This window comes from Pteropus alecto, unplaced genomic scaffold (genome assembly GCF_000325575.1).
Source record: "Pteropus alecto unplaced genomic scaffold, ASM32557v1 scaffold67, whole genome shotgun sequence".
Lineage (NCBI taxonomy): Eukaryota > Metazoa > Chordata > Mammalia > Chiroptera > Pteropodidae > Pteropus > Pteropus alecto.
This window is the reverse complement of record NW_006441061.1, coordinates 7018862-7039314: the sequence shown is the minus strand read 5'-3', so window position 1 is coordinate 7039314 and position 20453 is coordinate 7018862. Positions and strand designations below refer to the sequence as shown.

Genomic DNA, 20453 nt, shown 5'->3' with positions numbered 1-20453 from the left:
GTCTTTGTTTATTTATTTAAAGGTTAATTAAAAATTTTTTTCTTTAAATAGACTATTTTTAGAGCAGTTTCAGGTTCATAGCAAAATTGAGCAGAAGGTGGATTTCGCCATATGCACCCCTCTTTTTTCCAGGGCCCAGCATAAAATAGATGCTAGTAAGTAGGGCTTGAATGAATGAATGAATGGATGAATGAATGCCTACTTGGAGACTCTATGCATTCTCTCCGACGCAGAGCTCGATCCGTTTTTCTCTCTCCTCTTGTCTGTCTCAAACCCAGGCCCTAACCTCGCTCCAGATCTCCAGGCTCCTGAGCTCCGGGTGGGTGCGCAGGGCCTCCGCTGGGTGGCTTGTTTGAACTCCTTCCACACGACTCACTCCGAGCTACAGACAAAGCTCTGGCTTCTCATTTGTTTATGAAAATGATCTGGCCTCTCTGGTGACTGCCGAGGAAGTTAATTAAAATGTGACTTCTCCGGGAGAGGCCCCCCTCCCTCGGGCAGGTGCAGGTGGGCAGACTTCCAGCTGGCAGAGGAACGACAGACAGACTCGGGAGCTGGCTGCCACCCTGGGCGGGAGGAGGGGGCGGAGAAGCCCGCGGGTGCCTCACTGTCCACGCTTTTTAGTGAGGGTTGCCTGGGAATCGGCGACTGCCAAACACAGTGAAGCCTTAGGCTGCAAACATCATCTTGGGAGGAGGTTCACTCAATTTGCTCCATAGATATTTATCTTTCTACCCATTCTGCACCAAGCCCTGTGCCTGGAGTTTGAAGGTGAACAAAGAAGACGCATAGCCCCTGTCATGATGAAATTCACTGTCTTGCAAAAAGGACAATAGAGCAAGTAATGACAGTCCAGCGCTGAAGGGGGTTTGATGGAGGGGCCACAGGTTGCTTCCAGCTCTAAAATCTCTGAGTCCATAGAGTGAGACGAGGTATTTGCCACATGTATCTGACAAACGACTCTTATCCAACATATGTAAAGAGCTGCTACAAATCAATAAAAGGCAGACATTCTATTGAAAAACAAGCAAAAGATTTGAATAGGCACTTCATTAAGAGGATATCCAAGTAGCCAAGACCCATATTGCCAAGGTGTTCAGTTTCTGAGAAACGTAAAGTAAAAACTCAAAGCTATTGGTGAAAATATGGAGCAACCGGAATACTCATGCGCTTGGCGGGTGTCTAAGCTGGTACAACCATTGCGGAAAAGTGTTTAGCGGTATCTATGTTAAAGCTCAATGTATGCCTGCTTGATAACCGCCTCTTGGACACCCAACAGAAACAAGTGCCCGTGTCTACCCACAGGTGTGTCTGAGAGAGTACGTAGCAGCTCAGTCTGGGATAGCCAACCACAAACAACCCAAAAGGCCATCGCAGGCGAATAAAAACGCTATGACTTGTTCACTCCATAGGCTACTCCATAGCAGGCGGAGTACTTGGCCCCCTGGAAGATGTTCAGTCACGTCTGGAGTCATTTGGGGTTGTACTCCCCTCCATCTGTTGAATAGCTAAGGATGCTGCTAAACACCCACAATGCACAAGACAGCCCCACGCCCAACAACAAAGAGTGACCTGGCCCCAAATGCCAGTACTGCCGAGGCCAAGACGCTGCCCCACACGAGGGGAATGAGCACACCTGTACGCAAGCGCACAGGTGGTTCACGCACAGCGTGGGGTGAAAGTAGCCGGACCTGTGAGGCAGCCGCTGCCCCACGCAGATGAAGTCCAATCGCAAGCACGACTGATCTGGTTTTAGGCATCGGGAGCGTGGGGCGGGGATAGTGGCTGAGAGCAGCACAAGGAGGCTTCAGGGGCGCCGTCCTGCTGCTTTCTGACCCGAGGCCCTCTCTGGGACTGCGTATCTGAGTCTGGGGGCGAGAGGGGTCACATCCAGAAATCCCTAAGGATGCGACGCTGGCTTTCCCCTCTCCTCTTTCATTTCGAGTATCGCCAGGTGGAGTCGGAAGTCCCCCCAAATTTGGCAAGAAGCAGACTCAGCTCCTTCCGCCCTGGCAACTGGACTTCCTTCCCTCCCCCACAGGAAGTACCAGAGAGGGCCACTTGCAAGAAACGCAGAGCCCCCTGGCCCTGCCTCGGTGTGGCGTGAGAACATCTGCAGAGCCTTGCGTGGTGGCGGGGGGATCCGCCCAAGCCCGAGCTGTGGGATTTGCCCTGACCTTTCCCTCCATTCCCCTCGTCCCCAAATGCCTCCCGTGCTTGAATTTACACCCTTGGCAATTCCATCCTTGAGGTTCAGGGACATGTGTCTCCGAGTCCCTGCGTTCACAGGTGACCGTCCCAGAGGAGCGGCGTCCTCGCCCATTAGCGGTTCGTCTGCCCAGTGAGATGAGCTGACTGGACATGACAACGTGGCCCCTCCCTGGTGCCATCACCATCGGCCACAGCAGCACCTGTAACCGTGGAGGACCAGCGCCAGGGCCCACGGATGTGCAATCCCGCAAAGTGGCTGCGACCGTCCCGGTTTCAGGTGGGGAAACGGAGGCCCAGACAATGTTAGCGCCGTCTTTGCTCAGAGCCGCACAGCCAACGAGTGGCCGAGGCTGGATTTGAGCCCACGTCTGAATCCACATGGTCTTGCTGCCTCTTAACGACTCGCTTGGCATTTCGCATACGCTACCCAGACTGTTCACTCTCTCTCGGGTGCCTAGATCTTAGTGCTGCAGGCAAGGGTGTGCTCATACCCCCCCAACACCCCTAAACACACAGAGCACGCTGCCTTATGCCCAGGAGAGCTCCAGGCAAAGTCTGCTCTTCGATGTCTAGACTGGGGGTTAAGGAAATTGCTGTCGCTTCAGGGAACACTGCGGGCCTGGAGCGGCCTGGACACAGGACAGCTGAGTCACGCCTGGGTCTGCGGGAAGGTGGGCAGGAAGGGGAACGATGGCACGGATCTCGGACTGGCATTTGGAGGAGAGCTGACCGGGAGAAGATTCCCGTGGAGCAGGCGGCGGGAGGGGGCAGGAGAGCCGAGGGTCCCCCAAGGGCTCCCCAGAAGCAGGAAAGAGGGTCCAGCCAGAGGTGGGAGGACCTGTCACTGACCCTGGGCCTCCTTCGCACCGTCCAGAAGCCTACAGAGAGAAGCTGGCTGACAGACGGGTCTGCCGGCCTCTGGGGACCTCGGGGGAGCTGTGCGGAGCCAGCTACGGACTGACAAACAGGTGCTCAGAGGAGCTGCTGACCCTGAACTTCCAGATACAGGCAAGCTGCTTGTGACAGACGTCTGAGATCAGTTGCCACTGAAACGCAAGGGAACTTGAGGCCTAACGGTATTGGTCACCTGCTTCTCCATGGCAACCCTGCTGTGATAGCCATGAAACTGACTACATGTGGTCACACATCTCAGCTTTGATCGGCCACCCGTGTCCCTAAGCAGCCTGCCCCACTGGCCCAGAAGAAGAAGAGAGACAGCGCAGAGCCAGAAGGGGCCTCCTAGCCGGCTCTCAGGCTGGGATGTGCAAAGGTCCTGGGGCAGATGGCCCGGGCGGGCTGGCGGGCCACGTGAGGGCTGGGAGCATCCTCTCCACACAGGGATCCCTGGGGACCACTGCACTCTCTTCACTGCAGGAGAGAGAAACGGGAAGAGGGTTGACATTTACTGAGCACTCACTACGTCCTGAGAGAATTCATGCTCCTCCCTGACCTCTGCCAATCCCACGAATGGATAAGCCGAAACTTAGAGAGGTTGGCTCTTGACCCAAGCCACCCAGGTCATAAATAAAAGAGCTGGGCTTAAACTGAGCTCTCTCGAATACCGTAGCTCTGTGCTTAGCCCACCGCGGCCCCCTCACAAACACTCTAGGAGGCAGGCCACATTATCGCCACAGGACAGATGGGGAAATCGAGGCTCAGAAAGGGAACGGACCGATGAAAACCTTTTAGCCCTCAAACGCAAGCTCTCCTTGCGTTTCTCATTCCTTATGGCTGAATTTTGAGACATCTCATGCAAAATCCCCAAGGTCTTTTAAGAGGCACACCTTCACTTTGCACCAAAGGGAACTGTGAAATACTGAGCCTATTCAAATATGGCCCGGCCCGCTGGCCGAGTCCCCTGCCGTCGAGGTGTTAGAATCAAGAGCTGACTGTGGAGAGAGGCCCCAGCGTTGGTTCTGACCACCCCACCCTCCCCAGCAGCTTTCAAACTGTGCCTTTTTCTGAGCTTGCTCCGTCACAAAGTGGCTTGGCTGGGATACAGCTCTGGGTGACAGCTGTCCCCATCAGCAGACAGCTTCATTAAACCTCATTAAGATGTCATCCCTCTCTGCCTTAATTCTCATCTCTCAGCTCTAATTAAAACCACCTCTCTCCCCGTCCCAGGGGTCCTGGGATCCTTCTGTATGGCAGCTCCCTCCACTCCCCCACGTGAGGGACCGGGTCCTAGAAACCCGCACAGGGACCCAGGCCCCCAGCCCGGAAGCCCCCTTGGAGCAGCCAGCCGCCAGCGTGAGGACGGCTGGGGCTTTCTGGGGGCGAGTGCAGGTGGTGTTTCCCACAGGCTGCTGCCCGAGTCACCTCGGGCTCGGGAAGGAAGGCCCCCGGGCCCGGGCGAGCCGAAGCCCATTTTCTGGGGACAACTTCAAAGCAAGCGACCCAGCCTTGCAACTCAAGTCAAATCATTTTCCACTCAATATACTTTTTAAAATCTTTAACCGTTCCCTGTTTCCCACTGAAGAGGCGGGAATGGGTGAAACCAGCTGGCTTTGTTTCTCCGGTGGCTGAAACTGATGTCACTTGGGATTTCTCTCTGGGCCGGGGGGTCATCCCCAGACGGCCGATTTCTGTCTGGCAGCTCGATGCCTGGGTTCTAGATGTCACTTAGATATAAGGACCAGCCCCATAAAGGGATCGGCCCCTGCTTCCTGGCGGCCACACAGGGTACAGCTCATTAACACCCCACCCAGCATCCCAACTAAATGAATGTTTGTTCCACAGTTGAGACACCGCCTCTCACTTTCCTGCATCCTATTAGAGCGTAGTTACACGAAATTCCACAGTTATGGCTCGGTAGTTATTAAATAAATATCTGCTCGTGGGCACCCCGAGCCTGCATATGCACACACATACCAATGCGCTCACGCTCACGCTCACGGAGGGGCCGTTCATTATGGTAAAGCGACTTAAGATCCTCGAATGAAAAGCACAATATAAATGCAAATCGTGATCATGATTAGCATAGAGGATATTTATTTATTTCCATAATGAGAAGCTCAGATAAACAACCATGTGAAATAAGGTGCATTATGCATCAAAGGGCTCCGGGGTTGTCTGAGAAGCCAGCTCTCTGAACCACGTGCATTGTGTGAGTGGCAGCTGAACGGTGCATAATGATACTAAAGCCACACATGAGAAGACCACATCCACGTGTGATCAAAGGCATCTAAAATAATGTCAAGTGAGAAAAAAAAAAAAAGGCACGCAGGATCCAAACTTTTACATACGCTATCATTACAGACATGTAAAAAAAAAAAAAAATTCGTTGAAAAAAACACTGGAAGGAAGCACACGATCTAACTGATCGTGAGGGTGTGTAGCTAGAGATAGGGGCCTTTTGGGGAAGGGAGCGGACGTTACTTTCATAATTTAAAAAAGTCAAAAGGCAGAGTTACAGCATGAGTTTCTATGTTATCTCTACCTACCGAGGGCCAAGGCTAAGCTTCTTCCTCTGTGATCGCAAGTCTACTGTGAGCTCGTGACGGGGGCCAAGGTGGCTGCCACTGGGTACAGAGCGGGAGGCCACAGCCCCAGCAGGAGGAGAGGGAAGCCAGCATGTTCGTGTCACGTGGAACCGAGTCCCGGCTCTGCCACTTCCCGTGTGACCTGGGCAAGCCACCTCATTTTGTCTCGTTTCCCGTTTCCGGACCTGTAAGACTTGCACAGGCCACACGGAGCGTTTGGTGTGCCTGGCGCAGGATGCGCCCTCGGCAAACGGTGGTTTCCGTCGCCGCTGTCGCTGTTGGTGTTGCTAGAGCAGCTCTCCACTCAGGCCAAGAGGCGCCCCTGGCGGTGGGGACCCCTCTCTTGCTTCATCGTCCCTGCCCGGCCGCCCCTACTGGGCTCACTCTTGGCGCTCGTGGCCCCTGGCTGCCTGTGCTTTGCCGGCTGCCCGGGTCCTCCATCCTCCTGGGACAGCCCGGCCCCTCTCGCCCTGCCAGTGCCGTTATCGTAGCTGATGTATGGCCCTTGCCGTGTGAGGCGGTCACGGTGACGGGGCCCGGCATGTCCTCCCCTCCCCCTCGACAGCTTGAAACCAGGTCCTTCATTTGCATTTACATGATCTCGCTGTGCAGCTTACGAGATGGAGAGATTTATTTGCTACTTAGCTTGATGTTTGATTACACTCGGAGGAGGCGGCGAGCAGCAAAGTGCACGGACGCATCGCTCGGAGCCCGCGGCCCCGAGGGGCCAGTAACTCAACAGCGGGTTTAGGTGGATGAGGGGAAACGCACAGCATTTTGAAAAAGGCAGATGTGAGATGTTGGAAGGAACGAACATCATGATTTTAGATTAAAAAAAAAAAGAATGAAAGTCATAAAAACTGGCTAGGTGTCATCTGTGATTATGAACTGACCCATGCCTCTCTCAGGAGGAACGGACCCCCAGAAACACTTCCTCTGGTTAAATCAGAAGCTCCTAAAGGAGGCACCTCCTGCACAGGTAGGCGGTGAGGCCCGCCGGCCGCTTACGGGCAGGTACGGCTCTCGAATCTGAACGTCTTGATCAACACCGCTCTCCAGGTACACCTGTGTGGCCCTGACCTAGTTACTCAACCTATCTACACCCCAAGTTCAGATTAGTAAAATGCAGAGAACAACACTCCTTTTGGTTCGGTGACTGAGATGACCCCAGCTCCGCGGGGGACACAGAGTGGGTGCCCAGTAAATAGAGCTGTGGTGTGGACGGCGGGATATTTTCTGAAGATACGAGGGATAAACTGAACGCCCACAGAGAGAAATCACTCGTTGAGGTACTTTGTGGTCCAGCGTCACTTCTCTGTTTTGTGGGTTATTTGCTGTGTGGGGTTTAATCCCAGCTCCGGGCTCACAGCTGGGGTGCGCTCGAGGAAGGTACCCTCATTCTTATAACCGTCTGAGACGCAGAATTAGGAGCAGGGAGCTGCCAGCCTACGCCCCGTCACGTTCCAGATGCAAACAAAAATCTCCAGGCGCGTCACTGGGACTTATGGTTCAGTGCTTAAGATCGCGAGCTTGGGGCCACACTGCCCGAGTTCAGAGTCTGGCTTCTCGACTCTCTGTGGCCTTGAGCATCAACTTGCTTAACCTCTGAGCCTCAGTTTCCTTGTCTATAAAATAGGCACAATGAGAGTACTTGGCTCATAAGGTTGTTGGAGCATCTCATTATGCAGAGAAAGTTCTAGGCGGAGGAAATGGAGGGATCTTCCTTCCTTCCTTCCTTCCTTCCTTCCTTCCTTCCTTCCTTCCTTCCTTCCTTCCTTCCTTCCTTCCTTCCTTCCGATGCCTTAGGTGCATTTTATTGGTTTTCTTTCAGAATGGAAGGTTCTTAATAAAAAGCAGTCCTACCAGCCAGTGGACCTCATTAGCTCCTTCATTGTTTTGAATCACCAGTGACTTTGTCTCCATTCGTGTGAACAGAGCACTAGCTATAAAATTAATTTGTCCAAAATTGATATGGCCGCTATGGAAAACAGTTTGGAGGTACCTCAAATAATTAAAGATAGAACTACCTCGTGACCCAGCAATTCCACTTCTGAATATGTATCTGAAAAAAACAAAATGTTATTTTGAAAAGATATATGCACCCCGATGTTCACTGAAGCATTATTCACAGTGGCCAAGATATGGAAGCAACCTAAGCGCCCATCAATAGATGATCGGATACAGAAGTCATGGTACATATATACAAGGGAATATTACTCTGCCATGATAACAAATGAAATGTAACCATTTTCAATGACATGGAGGATAGCATGCTAAGCGAAATAAGTCAGACAGAGAAAGACAAATACCATGTGACTTCACTTATATGTGAAATCTAAAGAACAAAATAAACTAACAAAGAAAATAGAAACAGACTCATAGATACAGAAAACGAACTGGTGATTGTCATATGGGAGGGGGTTGGGAAGCTAAGTGGAAAAGAGGAAAAACTTAAGAAGTACAAATTGGTAGCCACGAAATAGTCCCGGGGATGTGAAGTACCGGAAATGCAGTCGATGATGTCGTGATAACTACGCACGGTGCCAGGTGGGTACTGATCCCAGGGGATCCCTTCGTAAATTATATACATGTCTAACCGCTATGCCAGACACCTCAAACTAATATAAAATTACATGGAATGTCGCCTCTGCTTGAAAAATAAAATTTACAAAAGTTAATATGTCCGTTTGATGGTTCTTCAAAAAGTTAAACGTGGAATTACCAGACGACCCAGAAACCCCCCTTCTCGGTACTGACCCAAAGGAATTGAAAACGGGTGTTCGAACTGACACGTGTGCACACACGTTCACAGCAGCCGTATTCACAAGCGCCGACGGAGGGAAGCCACTCAAATGTCCCTCGACTGACGATGGATAAGGATGTGGTCCGCCCACACTCAGCTGACTTCATCAGCCGTGCAAAGGATGCGGCGCTGACACACGCCACCGCGTGCACGAACCTCAGAAACATCACGCTAAGGGACAGAAGCCAGACGGAGGCCGCGTGCTGTAGGATTCCATTGTATGAACCGTGGTGAATGGGCGGGCCCACGGAGACAGGAAGCAGATGGGTGAGCGTGGGGATCAAGGCCGTGGGCGTGGGGTGACCGCTGAATGGGTAGGGATTTCCTTTTGGGGTGATGAACTTGTCCTGGATAAAGGTGACGATTGCACAACGTTGCAAAGGTGCGAAATGCCACCAAATCGCACGCTTAGACGTGGCTAATGGTCACGTTCGTGTGAATTTTGCCTCAATAAAAAGAAAAATGAGTACATCGACGAGAAGGATGTGCCGTGCTTCCCATCAGAGCGGTTTGGGAAACTCTTCTCCCTTCGGCACGGGAAAGAGATGCAAATAGAGCGACCGCCATCTCAGCAGGATGACGTGCAGTGGGAAAACGTAGCTCAGCTCTAAGGAGGTGAGACTGTGGCCATGGGTGGAGGGGGCCTCTAGGCCGGAACGGGGACATTGAAGGCCGCGTCCCTTCCAGTTCTCGTTGATCTGATGGTCCGTGTGGCGGAGGCTGGTGCAGGCATGTCTGCTAAAGGCTTCTTAGGTCATCATGAAATGTTTGTTTAAAGGATGCCCGAGGACCAGTGAAATGCGATCGATACCGCTGTGCACGATGGCCCCCTTCTGCTTCGTGGGGCCTCGCTTTTGGAAGGCTGCTGTGGGGAGCAGCACCCGGCTGGAAAGCCAGAGATCTGGGGGCTGGTTCCCATCAGCCTCATCTGGACCAGGGGACACCGAGGATCAGTGACTTTCCCACCGGGCACCATAATCTATCCAGGCTCAGAGAGGAGCTGAGGGTCCTCGGAGCATCCTGGAATTTCTGGGTCCCCGGATCATCCTGACCCGGCCAGGCAGTGCTATGACACATGTGTCATTTATGGGGATCTCCACAGATTCCTTTTGAACAGCAGGTTCTATGGCTTTAAGAAAAAAAAAAATGGGAATCACTCAACTAGGCCCTCTAGCTTCCACGTGGTGTAGACAGGTGGGGTTTGAATCCAGACTCTGACCTTCTTCCACTGTGTGACCTCTTCGAGTCTCAGTTTCTCACCATTTGAGAAACAGGGATGACAGTCCCCACCTGGGGACAAGATTTGGACAAGATGATGAGGCGCCCAGCGCGCAGTAGGTGTTTACAGGAAGGGCTCTTTCTTTCTCTCTCTTCTCCAGGGGCCCAGCGGTTTTGGAAAAGGAAGGAACGCCTTTGAGTCTACTTTGATGTAGCGTCTGACAAGGAAAGGAGTAAGTTTCTAGACCGCCGAATAAACAGAGTAAGAGGTCCTTCTACTAAGGTGGGGCTGACAGCATAAGAAATAGGTGGCGTATTCGTTTGGTCATTTGGTCAGTTCAGCTGCCAAGGGTCAAAGCCAGCGGACCACAGAGGGAGACGTTTTAAGAGAGGGGCTCCTCACCGAAAAATAAAAAAAGAAAAAGAAAAGAAAAAAGAAAGAAAGAAAAAGAAAAAGCACGGGATGATCTATGTACTTTTCAAAACTTAAAGCAGAAATCAAAGGAAAACTGAACTGTTTTAAGTTTTGACAGCTGCAGGGATCATTCTGTTTGGTTACTCTATTTATGTTTCCATTTTCTTTATAGATTCATTGAAAATCGGATCATGTAATAGGGAAGAAAAATGTTCAGTGTTTCCCACCCCCCACACCCACCCCCCGATAAACCCTTGCTCCTTCCGGAGAACAGATGAAAACGCCAGCTCCAGTGACTTTCGTTTTGATGTATATTTCATAATATCTCATTGATTGTAAGTTTTATTTCCATGTCAATAAAAAACCGGTATTGTAATAAATGAGAAGGAATTTAACACAAAATGGCAGCTGACCTGTTAGCATATCAGATAGAGGAAGTGGCTCCACAGCCTAAGCCTGTTAATAAGGACAGCTATTGATTTGAGCACGAAGCTGGGCGGCCGGAGGACGGGGTCCTACTGCCCCCCCGGCTCTGCAGCCTGGGGGGTTGTTTTCCGATTGGTCTGGGTTGCCGATTTATAGGGAAGGGGACGTGGGGAACAAAGCAATGCTTCTCGAGTTTAGCAGAGGCGGCGGGGCTCGGGGCTCGGTGCCTAGTGCCTTGCAGCATGAGATGGACAGTGATCTAGTCATGGAGGGAGGAGCGTAGGGACTGAGTTCGAGGATTTGGGCTGATCGGGGAAGAAGGTACGACCACAGGGGACATTCACACACAAGTGTTATTGGTGGCTCGAGGACAGGAAAGTCCCTCCAGGTATGAGACTGCCCAGGGGCTTATGGGCAAGGGGCCAGCATCCGGGAGAGGAGGAGGGCAGGGGAACTCCAGGGAAGAGGGGATCAGAGAGGGGCTTAGGTGTCCAGGTGGTGTCACTCAGAGCAGGGCAGGGAGTGTCCGGTTCGAGAGCTCCAAAGGGCAGCGGTGACCATGAGGCTCCATCTTACCGATGGCCAGCAGATGCCGGTATAGTTTTGAGGGGTTTGCAAAGCTGGCAGGCCCTAAATGGCTAAAAATCTGTTTCTTTGGACTATTTTTAAAACAGTTGGATATGTATAAATTTGAGTTTGGTGCAGGTGTGTCCCATGCACCTCGCTGTCCCAGCGCCCGGCACACAGTAGGTCTTCAGCACACATTTCCAGAATGCCCACGTGACGGAGTGCCAGTGAGTGGTGCAGGCGGCTGATGTTCTGGAAGCTCACGGAAGCAGGCCTAGGTCATCTGGGGCAGGCCTTCTAGAAGCCTGTGGGATCTAGTCCCGGGTTCTTCGGGGAGTCGCACTGTGAGGGCACGACGTGGGAAAAGCCTCCCTGCCCCACTATGGGGACCTGGGAGCAGCGGAACCGGGCTGCGACTATGACAGGCGGGCAAGAGCCAGGAGGGGCGGGAGGCTGGAGGCTCACGGGGAGGGCCGATCCAGGAGGGGAGCCTTGAGGTGGCTCCCTCTCCCCCTCTCTGGCCTCAGTGTTGCCATCTGTAAAATGAGGGGCAGAGCTACCTGACCTCAAGGGTCCTCTCTGGCCCTGCCATTCTCTTTCCGGAGCATGCGTAGACCCACGTCACCGAGACTCATGGCATCTGACTCTTTTCTTCAGGAAGGAGAGCACGCAGTGGGAAAGCTTTAGGGCCAGCCCGACCTGGGACCCTAGGTCAGCTCTCCCACACGTCAGCTCCTCTCTCCAAGCCACCAGATTCAGAGGCCTGGTGTGGGGTGACAATGGTCCATGTCCTTCACACAGTAGGCCTCGCTACATAGCCGTGGCGGGACGAGAGGCAGCTATTCTTGGAGAGAGCTGATGCCACCTGTCTCGCCTCCATCAGCAGCACCTGTGCCTGGTGACCAGCCCACACCTGCCTGCCCACGCGCACTCAGCTGGAATGACCAAAGGAAAGCCAACTGGGCTCACCTGGGATCAAACTTTACTCCTGGCCTCTCCTGCCATTCGGAGGGCCATCCCCGGGCTGCTGAGAAGTCTTTTATGTGGGAGCTGCACCGAGTACGATGAATGGAAAGTATTAGCAGAATGTGATCATGAAGACCTCGGAGCAGCCAAACCAAGCCCACCCTCCACGGCCCTCCCCACGCACCCACCCACCCCACGTGTGTATCTATAACTGAATGCTGGCAATGCCCAGCTCCATGGCTGGGAGGAGGGGTGACCTGCGAAAGAGCAGGTCTGAGCAAAAGACAACTGAGCGACGTTAGCTGAAGATGAGGGCTGTACTATAAACGACTTAATGGGCGGCTTTTTCGATGGACTAGGGCTGCCTAACGCAGGTAAAGATTTCAAATATGTGGCGTAATTGCTACATGTGAAATCTGTTTGTACTTAGCTTTTAGTCTTGGAAATTACCGAGTTCTGTGCTGCTTCTACAATTAATCATTAAAGAATTAAGAACGAGAATACCCATTATTGTAAAAGACTCCGGTGATGGTCTTGATCCAACTTATAAAGTAGACAGATTTGGTGCAACTGAATAATTTTCCTCTTCTCTGCACACAATCAGGAATGCTAGTCATACTCAACGGCTGGAGCGAATGCTTACAAACTGGTATAGACCAGCCTATAATTACCAAAATAGAAGAAGAACAGCATTTTGTAATGAGTGACAAGCTGCTGAGCGGAAATCTAATTTGGTCTAATTAAGCAGCCTTTTGTGAGGATTTGTCTTTAGATGAAAAGAGAGAGCCAAGGAGATCTAAATGCAAATGAAGTCCATCATTTTGGTTTTAAAGGGCCAGGCCGAGACGAGTGTCTTCGCGCCCAGCCTCTCTTCTTCGTTAGATGATTAGTCCTCTTGTTGTCACCTCGAGCCCGTGCTGGGCCCCACCTGCCTTGGAGGAGCCTCACGTTTTTTTGTCCCTTGCCTCTCATATCTTTTCAAATAGGACACCTCGCATCGACAGAACTGTCAGGGAGATTTTGCTTATTCAGGAGCAAATTTTATTTTGCCCAAAGTAATAAGAGCCAGTGGGGTTTTGCTTATGAAAGGAATCTGCTGGGGGGGGGCGGTACCTTCTGAAGTCTGGAGGATTAAACACATACCCGATGCCACTGGCACCGACAGAGTGACTCGGGGAAAACCAGCCCTGCATCGCGACCTGTGTGAGGTAGACCAGATACCCGCCCGCGTCTCCCTGGGTGCTGTCTGTTTGAAGGTCTGGGGCTGGAATGCCCAGCTCCTTGGCTGGACCACAGGCTCAGTCATCTGACTGGGCAGAGTCACCCTGGCCCACGGAAGACGGCAATACACACCTCATCCTGTGCCACAGTGCAGGCGTGAGCTCCTCACATCATGTGGCTACTTTGGGGCTAAGCAGAGACCAAGGGCTCCGCCGCCAGTCAGGGGTTCCCAAGATCGTCTTCAGCTTCCATAACTCACTAGGAGGACTGCAGCGTTCAGATAAGCCGCTACATTCATGGGTATGGTTCATTGCAGCAAAAAGAGATGGGGGGCGCGATTGGCAGAGGGAGGAGGTGTGTGGGGCGGGGTCCCGGTTCTCTCCCAGTGGACAGCGTTGACTTCCCCCGATATCAACGATGTGCGACCACACGCACAAAATCTTGCCAACCGGGGAGCTCACCCGAGCCTTGGCGCCCGGTTCTCTTGGGAGCTGGTCACATGGACATGGCTGGCCACTCACAAGGTCGAGCTTCATCTCCAGCTCTCTAGAAACTGAGCTGACACTATGTCGGGCAAGGTCCCCGTAAATCACATGGTAAGCGTGGACCAACTGGCGTGGACCAAGGCCCCCAGGTGAACAAGACGCTGTAATCAGATAGGACATCCCAAGGGCTTAGAGGCCAGAGGTTAGAGGTTAGACGTTCCAGGAGCTGAGTCAGGGCTAGTCCTGTCTTTGGAACGTGCGGGGTGTGGACAACCCAGACTGCTGAGTCGACATCACTGCGCGCTGGCTGAAACCATCTTCCCAGCCACGCCTAGCGGAAAAAAACGGTGAGACCTGGTTAAAGCGGGCAGATGAGAAGGAAAAAAAAGCAAAACGCATTTCCTCACGCCCCCTGCACAATCTCCCACCTTCGTGCTCCTCTTTGTTTTCAGAGGAATCGCCACCGTTTGGGCTTTTTCATCTTTCAAACAAGCACAAGCTGAATGGGAGAGGGAGCAGGCGGCTGTGGCAGGCGCCCCCCGCTCCGCCCCCTCAGAGGTGCCCCGACGCCCGCCGGAGCCTGCGGCCCCCTCACTTCTCACGGGAGTTCGGCCGTTTTCTGCTCGCTCTTCCTTGGCATTCGGGATGTCTGAGAGAGGGAGCGAGGACGGGGGACCTTCGAGAAATGACGAGGTCACAGGAGTAGAGGCCTCGTGAATGGGGTCAGTGCCCTATAAGAAGAGGCCGGACAACGAGCTCATTCTTTTTCTGTCATGTGAGGGCACAGGAGGAGGCGGCCGTCTGGAAGCCAGGAAGAGGACCCTCACCAAGAACTGCGAGGACCCTCCTGGCTCAGTGCCCACACCAGACATTTGAGCGGTCGGGTCTTGAGTGTCTCCGATGGGTGATTCAGTGTGGAGAAAGCTGCCAGCCCAATTTCACGTGGCGTCTCAATTCTTCCTGCTCCTAAACAACCCCCTGCCCCCTGCCAGCTCCCCTGGAGTCTCCCTGACCGGGGCACAGGGGACTGGCAAGGATGACGGAAGTTCAGAGCAGCCCTCTTCTCAGCCCCAAAGTGGGCATTCTCCCTGCCTCGGTGTCCCCTAGGCGGGAGACTGGAACCAGCCTGGGATCCCACGATCTTCCCCACTGCAGACCAGCCTTGAATGGGGGCCCAGTGGTGAATGGAGCTATAAACTCAGAAAGGAAATATATGCTCTGGCCTAGATCTGCCTGTCGCCCCCCCACGGTGTGTGACGTCCAGGTTCCTGGGGAATCTGACTGTTCCCTTCAGAATATCAGAAAAGTCTGATTTTCAAAAGTAGGGGACAAACGGCAAAGGAGAGTCCCAACATTGGCTCGAAAGCCGAAAACACGATCGCTTCCTCCTCAAAGACCTCAGGTTCTGTCAGCCGCCGGCAGGCAGCGAAAGTCTTATTGCATCAAATCTTCCCTATCCCAACAATAAAAGAGTTAAAAGTTTTTGTATAAAATGATGTACGTCCTTAAGGTGAAACCACCTCAGAAGGACGATGCGTCTTGACTATTCTACACCCCAGAATTCCCCTAAGAAATCAAATATAATCCTCTTTAAGAAGCTTTAAATAATTTTGAGCTTTCTTATTGACTTATTAAAATGCAGCTTAAAACGCGCCTTCGATGCAATCCTTTGACAAGGGTCAGGGATATAAAATTTGAAGAAATACGATTAGCAGATCAGTTGGAAAGACATAAATAGTCAGATCCAATTTTGACTATTTCAGAGGAAACTTGCTGCGGCGTTTCTAATAGCCCCGGCTGCCCTGCCCTGGGACGGTGGTACCGTGTGCCTGCTTTTGTCCTTTATCCCTGCGTGCCCACTCGTCGCTAACTTGTCATCGCCACTGGTTCTTGGTGCAGAAAAATCGGCCACCGCAACCCCACCTGTGCTTCCTCTGCAGCCCACCCCCAGCCGCTTCATTTGCGAGCCTCCCTCTGGCTTAATGACTTAACGTTCTTAGAAACCTCTGCGCTAAGAGTTTCAATGGGCTTAGAACACTGCAAGGGTGGCCTTTGGATCCCTGACGTCCTTGGGGGACATGAAGCAGCAGTGTCCCGATGCGCCAGGGACCCCACGTTTGTCCCGATGTCAGTGGAGTTACGCCGCTTCCTGGGATGCATGGGGTCCGAGTCCTAGTCGATCAATTTCATGTTTGAATGAACGACTGAGCGGGTGAATGAATGAATGAATGAATGAATGCCCAAGGCCTTCCTAAGTGCATGGCTGTCCAACGGGAAGCCACACAGGACAGCGACAAGAGGAAGGCATCCACGGGGCCACACGTGTCCCCTAATTAAACGAAGTATATCGATCTTAAAAGGCTCATTGAACTTTTTTTCACCAGGTAAGATTTTCATAAATGCGAATCCTTGCGAGAGACAAGTCCCAATGCTATAAAAGAGTTTTGACACGCGCAGGGCACCCCGACTACGTCTCCAGAGCTGGAGGTAGATTGTTGGGTTTCTCAGAAGACGGGCCGAGGTGAGCAATGGGCGGTCCGGCTCCAGAGCTCCGAGGGGCTCAGCGCCAGCCCCCATCGCGACTGGGAGCCATGCCTGGTGCCAGGGGGGGCTCCTGGGACACGCCCGTGGGGGGGTCTGGTGCTCGCACATCTGGTTTGCCCTGGAATGGCCCTCTCCAGACACAAGAAGTCATCCCGATGCGCGTGCAGCTCGGAGGTGCGTTGGCAGGGCTGGGAGCCATGACCGCCTGCCTGGCTGAAATCCAAGCCGTTGCTCACCAGCTAGACAACCGTGAGCAAGCAACTTCACCCCTCTTTGCCTGGGTCTCCCCGGCTGGAAAATGGTGTTGCTCAATAGTAACTGCCTCCGAGGGCTCTTACGAGAGAATCGGAGAAGAGCATCAGACTGAACCACAGAAGACAGTGGTTTTGTGGGTTCGGACCATAAAGACACCGGCACCTCCATAGGGGTCAGTTCAACTGTTGCCCAGAGCCTGCATGCACCGAACGGGCGGTAAAAGGGACCCATTGTTGTTACATGACGCTCACATCCGCCCGCACCTCGAGCGCATTGATGACGGCGCTGGGCCTGAGAGCTCCATGTAAGGAGACTTGCAAATAATCCTAGATAATGGGCACGTGTCCTCACGGGACGCCAAGTGCCATCACTCAGTGTATGCAGACAGACAATGCCAGGTGTGTGCCTGACACTGGGCTCAGCCCTGGGGCTATTCAAATGAGGGACACAATTCTTGGTCCCCCCAAACTTGTTACAGGTACTCGCGGAACAGGTCATAGGTGCCGTGACAGAGGTCTGCTCCACCTCCAGATTTAGCAAATGGACAAATGCGGGCCGTCCAATTAAATTCAAATGTCAGATAAAGAACAGATAATTTTTTTTTTAGTATAAACGTGTCCCAAATATGGCACGGGGCACACTGAGTATTCATTGTTTACCCTAAATTCAAATGTAACCGGACATCCTGTATTTTACTGGGCGGCCCTAGCTGGGTAGGAACGACACGAAAGAAATCCCAGCCCATCCTCAGAAGGGCCAAGGGCTGTAGTCCCCTTCATCGGAAGTCACTTAAAATCGAGCCACGACCCCTGACGTATGACCGAGTGGTTGGGGTCCACGTGCATCTTAATCCATTCGGGCTGCGGTAACCGAGCCGCATAGACTGGGTGGCTTGTGACACACACGCACTTATTTCCCACAGCACTGCAGGCTGCGAAGTCCACGATCGAGGTGCCGTAGCTCTGGTGTCTGGTGAGAACCCGCTTCTGGTTGCAGACGGTTTCCTCGCATGGTGGCAGGAGGGCGAGAGACCCCATTGGTGAGGGCTCCGCCCTCGTGACCTAAGCCCCTTCCAGAAGCCCCACCTCCCAGTACCATCGCCTTGGGTGAGAATTACTATCCCCTTAAAACAGGATGCCCGGGAGGCGACACACACACTCCTGAAGGAAGAACACAGAGATGGCAGCAAACTGGACCCCGCCTCCTCCCACCTCCGTGGCCACTGAGAAAGGCTCAGTGCTCAGGCTGTACAAAAAAAAAAAAAAAGCCTATTATACCTGTATTAGCCGGTATCACCTGGAGCTGGCTGGGTCCCTCATCACCAACCTTCCTGATTAGTATGTTTATAGCACAATGTCAAAATAACCCGAAGTAGAAATGACGCGGGAGTCTGAGAGTCGGCTTTAGAAGTCGCGGCCGTTGTCGTGGTGGGCGGCGGGGTCCGGAAAGTGGTAGGGAGCGCCGCGGGCAGATGGGCTGCTGCGGGGTGACAAGGATGGTGTCCAGTCTGGGGCCCTGTTACCTGCCGCAGTTCTGGGGAGCTGGGTTTGCAGCCACCCCCTCCAGGCCATTGTATGGGATCTTCCCAACTTCTGCCTCATTCAGCATCATTTCCTGGTGGGCTTTGGATCACAGACGCCAGGACGAGATCCTCCTGGGCCCAGGGCCTTCCTAACCAACCATCATGATCTCACTGTTTCCTGGAACCTCTCCATCTTGCATGCAAAGCTGACTCATCCACCAGGCACTGGGGCGTAGCGACCTACTGGACTTTGAGGGGCCTGAAAAAACGTTTTCATTTCTTTCTCGAGAAGATGAAAAGAAACAAACGTATCCATTTGTAATATATAATTTTTTAACGGGCTCATGAAGACAAAAGTGCCCAGAGCTTGCGACTCTAACCCGACGCATAGCCCTGTTTGTAGGTCCATCCCATTCATCGCATGCTCAAAACGTTTGACTCGCTTGGGAAACAGCCCAGGTTGTTCTTTCTCAAGAGAGAATAAGCATCCAGATTTCACGGCACTGCTGCCTAAGAGGCGACACACAGATCATGGAGATGGAAGGACACTGGATCCCCCCGCCCCCCGCCACCTCCCCGGCCACCGAGAAAGTCTCCGCGTACAGGCAGTGCGAGCTCAGAGCTGGACTTGGCACTTCCTCCGCGGCCGCCAGAGGTTAGCTGCTATTATTGTGATTACTGCACATTGACATGTCTTTGAAACGCCCACTTAAAAAAAAAAACAAAACGATGGGGCGACTCGCGGAATCCCAGTAAGGTCTGAAGACGGAAATGGCGTCGATGTCCTGGTTTCGATACCTCCTTAGTTATCTAAGTCTCCCTGCTGGGGGGTGAAGGGTACCAGGGACCTCTCCATACTATCTTTGCACTTCTTATGAGCTTCTAATTGCTTCAAAATTAAAAGTAAAAAAAAAAAAGATGGAGCGGACGAAACACACTTCATAAACGAGAATGCTGACCCAAAAAAGGGTGTGAATGGGCTTCGCGAACGGGTCTCGCTTTCTGGGAAACGCGGAGCAGCCTCTGCATCCCCTCTACGTCCCCTCACGTCCCCTCGTGGCCTCCCCCCGGCCCCGTTTGGCCGCCGTGGCCTCCCCCTTCATTATGCCAGCGCCTCAGAAGTGAACCTCTGCAATTTCCTACACCACAGCCATTTATTTAAATGCTAACTCGCATTATGAAGTGATAATCCACACGCACAGGAGATAATTTATGAAGCATTTAAATTAAGAGGAGCAGCTAATTGGGAGCATGTGTCTTATAAGCCTTGCTAACACCAGAAAACTACAAATTAGGGGGAAAATGAAAGATATTTTTATTGTGCTTTTATCTTCTTTGGCAAAGCACTTGGGGGAGAAATAGCTCCGTGATGGCACACGCTGGCCCCCATCCCCTCTCGTGGCCTGTGTCTTGGCCGTGCTCACAGAGACCTCCTTCCAGCCAGGCAAGGCATGGATTCCCCCCGCCACCCACTTTTCCAATAAGGGAGCGTCTTTCCTTTCCTTGGAAAGCTTCTCGGCTCTGTTACAAAGACGCAAGTGGCAAAGATGGGTACCGGTTAGGTACTTACGCATGATTGGAGAAAGAGAGGACATTCGGAGAAGGGAAAATCAAAATGAGCGTGTCGCATTTAATAATTATTTCGGATTTTCCCTTTTGAAAGGCTGCCTGGGTTTATGCACATAGGCGGAGACGGGCACTCTGTGTGTGTGCGCGCACACACTTGCTGACAAGCATATGTGTTCACTCACTTGTTCTTTCAAAGAATTTCAGTGAGCACCTACTATATACGAAAGGCATTGGCGATGGAGCAGTGAGCACGAGACGCCATAGAGCCCGGTCACGTGACGCTTGCATTCTAGCCAGAAAGGCAGATGCTGCAGGATGAAGCAGTTAACTATTCCCGTGATGTGTTAAGGGCGCAGGCTTCTATTGGGGTGCAGAGAGGGGGGCGGTAGCCTGCTCTGCAGTGGTCGGGGTCTTCTTCACCATCTGAGTTGAGAGCTGAAGGGTGAGGAACAGCTGAGTGAGAATGAGCTGGGCGAGGGGCAGGGGCTGGCGGGCGGTTGGCGGGGGGCCCCAGGGCTCCCCGTCCGGGGATCGTGCCCCAGGGTGATGCGGCAGCCAGAGGCGCGACCTCAGGCAGGGAACACGCAGGGCCGTGGCCTGGGTTCAGGGCTTCTCTCTGTGGTTCTGAGGCAGTAAGGGGCCTGGAAGGCTTTTGAGAGGGAAGGGAAGGGTGACCCCATCACATCTGCATTTGCTGTGTGACTCTCATCCCAGAATACTTAACTCACAGAGCTTTTAAAAGAGTGTCCACCCTGATCACATCCGAGAG

General features: G+C 52.7%; 1 protein-coding gene and 1 long non-coding RNA gene across 2 annotated transcripts in view; both read right to left on the bottom strand.

Annotated features, from left to right (window-relative positions):
- Window positions 1-20453, bottom strand: part of CFAP77 (cilia and flagella associated protein 77) — a 111341-nt gene that overhangs the window by 52000 nt on the left and 38888 nt on the right. The window lies entirely within an intron of this gene.
- LOC112484794 overlaps window positions 19493-20453 on the bottom strand; it is a 2435-nt gene continuing 1474 nt past the window's right edge. The window contains exon 3 of the long non-coding RNA XR_003048232.1: window positions 19493-20119. This is a non-coding gene — a long non-coding RNA (uncharacterized LOC112484794). The remainder of the gene's footprint in view (window positions 20120-20453) is intronic.